Below are 8,591 nucleotides of genomic sequence, written 5' to 3' on the forward strand. Positions count from 1 at the left end.
TTCTTCTTCTTCTTCTTCTTCTTCTTCTTCTTCTTCTTCTTCTTCTTCTTCTTCTTCTTCTTCTTCTTCTTCTTCTTCTTCTTCTTCTTCTTCTTCTTCTTCTTCTTCTTCTTCTTCTTCTTCTTCTTCTTCTTCTTCTCTTCTTCTTCTTCTTCTTCTTCTTCTTCTTCTTCTTCTTCTTCTTCTTCTTCTTCTTCTTCTTCTTCTTCTTCTTCTTCTTCTTCTTCTTCTTCTTCTTCTTCTTCTTCTTCTTCTTCTTCTTCTTCTTCTTCTTCTTCTTCTTCTTCTTCTTCTTCTTCTTCTTCTTCTTCTTCTTCTTCTTCTTCTTCTTCTTCTTCTTCTTCTTCTTCTTCTTCTTCTTCTTCTTCTTCTTCTTCTTCTTCTTCTTCTTCTTCTTCTTCTTCTTCTTCTTCTTCTTCTTCTTCTTCTTCTTCTTCTTCTTCTTCTTCTTCTTCTTCTTCTTCTTCTTCTTCTTCTTCTCTTCTTCTTCTTCTTCTTCTTCTTCTTCTTCTTCTTCTTCTTCTTCTTCTTCTTCTTCTTCTTCTTCTTCTTCTTCTTCTTCTTCTTCTTCTTCTTCTTCTTCTTCTTCTTCTTCTTCTTCTTCTTCTTCTTCTTCTTCTTCTTCTTCTTCTTCTTCTTCTTCTTCTTCTTCTTCTTCTTCTTCTTCTTCTTCTTCCCCCTTCAATGACAGATTGAACCTTAATTTGGATTTTCGGACGAATGCATTTTTTTTTAACGAAAAACAAAATAAATAAAAATAAATAAAATAAAAATGAATTTCGGGAGTAACTAAATAAATTAATTGTTCGGACGAAAACAAAATTATGAAACAAAATATTTCAGTGTGCACATTTCTAGTAAACACAGAGATCCATGTCCTGTCAGGGAGAGGAGACTGATGGTGTGTCCCTTGTATATAGGGACAACCATCGGTCACCTCCCCCAGTCACTCCCCTCCCCTCACAGTTAGAAACACTATTCAGGGCACACATTAACCCCTTCCTCGCCCCCTAGTGTTAACCCCTTTCCTGCCAGTCACATTTATACAGTAATCAGTGCATATTTATAGCACTGGTCGCTATATAAATGTGAATGGTTCCAAAAATGTGTCAAAAGTGTCCGATGTGTCCGCCGTAATATCACAGTCGTGACAAAAATCGCAGATTGCCGCCATTACTAGTAAAACAAAAACAAAAAAAGTCAAAATTCCATCCCCTATTTTGAAGGCGCTATAACTTTTGCACAAACCAATCACTATACGCTTATTGCAATTTTTTTTTACCAAAAATATGTAGAAGAATACGTATCAGACTAAACTGAGAATTTTTTTTTTTAATTGGATATTTATTATAGCAAAAAGTAAAAAATATTGCATTTTTTTTTTTTGTCGCTCTATTTTTGCTTATAGCGCAAAAAATAAAAACCGCAGAGGTGATCAAATATCACCAAAAGAAAGCTCTATTTGTGGGAAAAAAAGGACGTCAATTTTGTTTGGGAGCCACGTCGCACGACCTGGCCTGGGCCTTTAGCTGCATTTTGGTCCGGGGCTTAAGTGGTTAAAGTGATACTAAAGGAAATAAAAATAATTAAAATAATAAACATGCACAGAGCAGTCCTCATCTTTCTCTTCTTGGGTCCCCCGCCGATGTTCCTGGCCCGTCCCCCTCGCCAAGTGCCCCAAGCTGCTTTCTATGGGGACACTTGTGCGTGCTTGCTCCTGAGCCCTACTCTGTTTGTCCATAAGACACGCAGAACAGGGCTCAACCCCACCCCCTGCTCCCTCCTTACTGGCTGTGATTGACAGCAGTGGGAGCCAATGGCTCTGGCTGCTGTGTCTGAGGCAATGAGGAGGAAAAGGCGGGAGAGCTGCCACTCTTGTGCACATGAATGGATTGGGATCTGGGTCAGGTTAGTATTTGGGAGGGCTGGGGGCTGCACACAGAAGGTTTTTTACCTTCATGTGTGCAGCTTTGATGCAACTTTGATGCAAATAATCCAATCAAAATATGCTAATGCAACAAAATATTTTCTATGTAAGTTTGCAAACATGCTTATATATGGGAAAAGCCATGTTTGCATTTTACATGAGCAGATGCATTCATTTATGTACGAGTCCATCTAGGTCTAAAAAAAAAAAAATGAAAAAGGTTTGCAACCTCTTCAGTTTTTTGGACATAAACATAAAAAGGTATGAAGTAAAATGAATGCACGTCTGTTTTCATCCACCTGCCCATAGACTATAGACTATTACGCTTCATGTTGCAGAAGAAGGAAAGACAAGCTGAATGAACACAGATGTCATAAATGTGACATCCTTTCCATTCTGCAGGACAGCTGGAGATTTGCTCACGGATCCCTTGCTGATTGGAACAGATGATGCGTATGTGAAAGGGACCTTATTTAAGTAAACTGACATGAACATGTGTGTCATGTTCCAACTTTCAAGCAAGTGCATAGGAATTTTTTAAAAATAAACTTTCTCCTGCAGCTGATTGGATGTTTAATGTGAACATGGGTTCAGCTTGCAGGGCATCACCCTTTACAAAATTAGGCACTTTAACCACTAACTGACCTACTGCCATCATTATACTATGGCAGGTCGGCTTTTCTGAGCAAATCACCATAGCTGTAAGTCGGCCCTTTAAATAGACTTGTTCCACGTGACGTAGGAACTGATGCTCGTGCCCGGCAGCCGCGATATCCGCCGGCCACCTGCGATCGCTCCTGAGAGAAAGAACGGGAGATATGTCAATGTAAACAGACAGATCCCCCATTCTGTCAGGGAGAGGAGAGACATCTGCTGTTTCTAGTGATTAGAAACAGCGATGTCTCTCTACTCCCAGGCCCTACACTGCCCCCACAGTTAAAAGCACCTTCCTAGGACACACTTAACCCCTTAATTGCCCCCTAGTGTTAACCTGTTCCCTGCCAGTGACATGTATGCAGTAATCAGTGACTATTTTTAGCTCTGATCGCTGTATAAATGTCAAAAGTGTCCGATCTTCCTGCCGCAATGTCGCAGTCCCGCTAAAAATTACAGATCGCTGCCATTACTATTAAAAAAAAAATACCATAAATCTATCTCCTATTTTGTAGACGCTATAACTTTTGCGTAAACCAATCAATATACACTTATTGCGATTTTTTTTTTTAGCAAAAATGTTTTTAATAAGGAAAAAATTTACTTTTATTTTTTAAATTGTCGCTTATTTTATTGTTTATAGCGCAAAAAAATAAAAACCCCAGAGGTGATCAAATACCACCAAAAAGAAAACTCTATTTGTGGGAAAAAAAGGACGTCAATTTTGTTTGGGTACAATGTCGCATGACCGCGCAATTGTCACAAAAAATAGCCTGCTCATTAAAGGGTCAAAACATTCCGGGGCTGAAGTGGTTAACGGTGCTTCACTGCATTTGTCTCAGTTCAAGTCAAAAAAGCTTTATTTGAGACAGTAAAGCTTTGTTTACTTTAGTCGCACAGTTATGTGCAAGGGAAATTCCTGTATGTAAAACCCTTGCATGTGATTGGTTATTTGAAGTGAACACAAGATCATGGGGCTAAGTGAACTTTCTACTTCTTTCTGAAATCAACACCAGTGGGTTAGATCTGACCTGACTGAAAACAGACTTTTAAAATTATTCTCTGAGCTTATTTCAGTGGCAACTAAGCTTTCTCTGATATACAGTTGACCATTAGCTGTATTAGCCACTTAAGTACCGGAGGATTTTTCCCCTTAATGATAGGCCTTTTTTTGCGATCCGGTACTGCGTCGCTCTCTGACAATTGAACTGAAAATGTATGTTTTTTCCCACAAATAGAGCTTTCTTTTGGTGGTATTTGATAACCTCTGCAGTTTAAATTTTTTGCTCTATAAATAATAATAAAAAAATAAATTTGAAAAAAAAAACAATATTTTTTACTTTTTGCTATGATAAATATCCACAAAAAAATAATGAATACAAATGTCTTGATCATTTTAGGTCAATATGTATGTGCAGCGGACAGATCGGACACTTTTGACACTTTTTGGGACCACTGACATTTATACAGCAATCATTACTATACACTGATTACTGTAAAAATCACACTGGCAGGGAAGGGGTTAACTCTAGGGGCCGATCAAAGGGTTAAAGGGGTGGAGGGGACTCACTAGGGAGAGAGATCACTGTTTATGATCATTAGGAACAGACTACCTTTCTCTGCTCCCTTGTCAGAATGGGGATCTGTTTGTTTACACTGATAGATCCCCCTTCTGGCTCTCTATGGAGTGACCGTGGGTGTCCGGCGGACATTGCGGCCACCATCCACGCACATCTGCTCCCCCACCATGCATCGGCCTGCTATAGCTCTTAAAAGAACAGATGTACATCTACAGCAATTTGCAGGAATGAGCCGATCTGCCGCTGTATAATGATGGTGGCTGGTGGGCAAGTGGTTAAGATACAAAACTTATTACATATACAACAGCGAGTAGGTAAATTGTGAAGGCTATATCAAAACCACTTTTAGGTGAATACTACAGTAACTGAAAATTAACGTTTGTTAAAAGCACAAACTCTTCCCTTTAAACTGAACATTTCAGTATGTATAAGTGAATAACACATTTGACAGTTAGCGAATAGCACAAGCCTAGCATAAAACTCCTCCCCTGTATATGACTTTTATAAGGTTTTGCTTCACAGTCTACACAATGGAGCAAGACCATGCTTGGGAAATGGCAGTGGAAATAGGAGCAATTCTCTCAGTGGAAATAACGGCCCCAAACACACCTCCAAGATCACCAATGCCTTGCTAAAGAAGCTGAGGGTAAAGGTGATGGACTGGCCAAACATGTCTCCAGACCTAAACCCTATTGAGCATCTGTGGGGCATCCTCAAAAAGAAGGTGGAGGAGCGCATATTCTCTAACATTCACCAGCTCTTTGATGTCGTCATGGAGTAGTGGAAGAAGACTCCTGGTGGCAACCTGTGAAGCTCTGGTGAACTCCATGCCCACAAGGGTTAAGACAGTGCTGTAAAATAATGGCGGACACACAAAATATTGACACGTTGGGACCAATTTGGACATTTTCACTTAGGGGTGTACTCACTTTTATTTAAAGTGTTTTAGACAATAATGGCTCTGTGTTGAGTTATTTTGAGAGGACAACAAATTGACACTGTTATACAAGCTGTACACTCACTACTTTACATTGTGGCAAAGTGTAATTTCTTTAGTGTTGTCACATGAAAACATATAATAAAATATTTACAAAAACGTGAGGATGTACTGAATTTTGTGAGATACTATATATATATATATATATATATATATATATATATATATATATATATATACACACACTCAGTAATGATTAAATACCATCAAAAGAAAGCTCTATTCATGGGAAGAAAATAATAAAAATTTAGTTTGGGTACAGTGTTGCATGACTGTGCAATTGTCATTTAAAGTGTGACAGCGCTGAAAGCTGGAAATTGGCCTGGGCAGGTAGGGGTTATTAAAGTGGTTAAAATACCAGGACAGTATTATAAAAATGAATCACTTTTATAGTATATGTAAACTCAAGAATAAATAATTTAGGAGTGCGTCAACACCTAGCATGAGGATTCCCATTGTACCTTATGATGTCCATTCATACCTTAGCATCATGTTGCATGAAGTTTGTTGCTAGAAGCTCGAAAAAGTACAAGAGCTTCTTTAAAGCGGAGGTTCACTCTAAAACAATTATATACCATCCCATCCAGCATACTTGCGTCAGCTACAGTATGCTGTTTTTTTTGTTTCTCGTTGTACTTACCGTTTAATCGTTCATTTTCTTTTCATCCTCCCGCGGGGAATAGGCGTTCCTATGAAAAGGCGTAGATGATTGACGTGCGGCTAAGGCCCGTCACGCGTTCCGAAAATAGGCGAACTAGGACTCGGCTATATATGCTGGATGGGATGGTATATAATTGTTTTAGGTTAAACCTCTGCTTTAAGGTAGAGTCACATGTTATTGGTCCCTTCATACTTCAATTGGAGCATCTGAAAAATGCCCGAAATACCAGAATGCTCGGTGCATAAAGTGCACAGTGATCCTAAAATGTCAATTACAGCCTTTATTGCAGCTATATTGTTCGCAACATAAACAGATGTGTACTGCATTGCCTACTGAAATATGCAACGTACTATAAAATGTAAAAATGATGATTAAAAACACTACCAATATTCTATAATTTAAAATGTTTTAATCATTAAACTTTGTTGGCCAAAAAGAGATGACAATATGCCTGTGATGCCTTGTTCATTTTGGGCTATATTAAATAATGAGTTTTTTTTTAATGCCAAAATATTTAAATATTCCACATAAATTGAAAACAGACAAAACATGTCAACAACCCAGAGCAAATGCTTCATAAACTTCCAGAAAAGGTTTTGTCTAACTTGTCAGCAGCTAAATATCACCTCCTTTCATCAGGAGAAACTGAGCTGTCTCGGTTTCACAAATATCCTCTTCAACAAAAACTGTAAAATGTGTATGACATACATGCGCTTAATGTGTGCAAATTTTCCACAACTTTTTAACTTTTGACATAATTGGAGTTTTTTAAAAGTTTCTTGAAAATATTTGAAAAGTTGGCATGCAAAAGAAGGGCAAAATAAGACGTTCAAACACATTTCTTCCTTTAATGAATTGGGCTGATTGGCAGTAATGATAACCTCCATATTCTCTCCAAATAGGTTTAATTTCATAAGCACTGGCAGTAATAACTCCCATATTTTGGTCATTAGATAATGGAAATAAAAAGCCAAAGCTACACTCTGTGGCAGCGTTAAGTTTTGAATAGAATGGAGAAGAGATAGGTGGGTAAAGTTTAAATTTAATAGGGAAGAAAGTTGGCATACAAAAGAAGGGCAAAATTTAATTTTTCAAACACATTTCTCCCTTTAGTGAATTGGACTGATTGACAGTAATGACAACCTCCATATTCTTTCCAAACAGGTTTACTTTAAAAGATATATATACAAAAAAGTGTAGCGCTGGAGTGAATAATAAAACTATTTATGGCAATGAATAAACAATATGAAAAATATTATAAAAATCAATAGACGAAAATCAATGATCAACCAATTTTTGTTATGGACAGTCCACAAGTGAGAGAATAAATAATTGATAATGAATGCAGTCCATAAGTGAAAAATCCCAAAAGACAAACTTCAAACTGTTCAAATGAACATCCAATGTAAAAAAGGAAATTTGTAAGATCCAATCCGTGAAGATGCCCGTCACCAAAGGATAGATTCAAGGCTTACCAGATAGCCAGTGACCGCCCTTCTCAGGGGGGTCAAACAGGCTAAGTAGATAGATGGTCCTCACAGGAATATTGTGGAGTCCTTCCGCCTGTCCTGGATCAAGGGGTTCAAGTCCACAGTTACCGAGCAGGGTCAAAGTGTGATCCACAGATTACTTCCGGGATGGGATGTGCATACACCAGACGGCGCAAAATTATTGATGCCTGAAAAATAGATTTCCCATAGTGCAGGTGTTCCAAATATTTATTAAACAAATAAAAAGCACTGGCAGTAATAACTCCCATATTTCATTCATCAGATATTGGAATTAAAAAGCCAAAGCAACATCCTGTGGCAGCAGTTAAGATTTGAATAGAGTGAGGAAGGGATAGATGGGTCAAGTTTTCATAGATATGTATGTTCCTGTTGGGAGGTTGTAAGAAAATATGAGGAAATGCAGTTGTAACCTGAACAAATGTTGAGGGGAAATCTTGCAACAGGGATACCTGTTCTCGATGTCTACAAGGGGAAATTCCCTTCATACAGTACCATTTTGTAGCGATTTTCTTCATAATGACCATGTTCAGGTTAAAGTGTTTGTCTAGAGCAGGGCTCAAAATTTCAAGTCCTGAGCCACTAGTCAGGCCTTAAGAGTTACTCGCCACCAGTTGCCCCACCCAACACCTCCCCTGCCCTACCCCTAAGTCCGCCCCTAAACACGACCTTGTAAATTATCTCATGAAATTACACTGTTAAATATTTTAAGCAGAATTACGTCCCAAAAATAAATATTAACAACTTTAACAATAGTAACATAAAGCATATCAGTACCCATCTGTGCCTCACTGTGCCCCATCAATGCAGCCTCACTGTGCCCCATTATTGCAGCCCTACTGTGCCCCATCAATGCAGCCTTACTGTGCCCCATCAATGCAGCATTACTGTGCCCCCATCAGTGCAGCCTTACTGTGCCCCCATCAGTACAGCATTACTGTGCCCCCATCAGTGCAGCATTACTGTGCCCCCATCACTTGCAGCCTTACTGTGCCCCATCATCATTTCCTGGCGCCGTTTTAAGCTGAGGCTGCAGTGCTCTCCTTCTCCTCCTCTTGTATCACACACACAGCGTGCATCTTCCTCTGTGTGTCATGGAGCTGAGTCTGTGTTTGGCGGCACATTGTGACAAGGTCCCGCCCGCCTAGACCGGTTAATGTGATAGGCAGAACACTGATTCAATCTACTATCACATTAGCCGATCTAGGGGAGCGGGATGTTGCTGCCAAACACAGACCCAGCTCCATGACACACAGCGGAAGCG

This window comes from Rana temporaria, chromosome 2 (assembly GCF_905171775.1).
Source record: "Rana temporaria chromosome 2, aRanTem1.1, whole genome shotgun sequence".
NCBI lineage: Eukaryota > Metazoa > Chordata > Amphibia > Anura > Ranidae > Rana > Rana temporaria.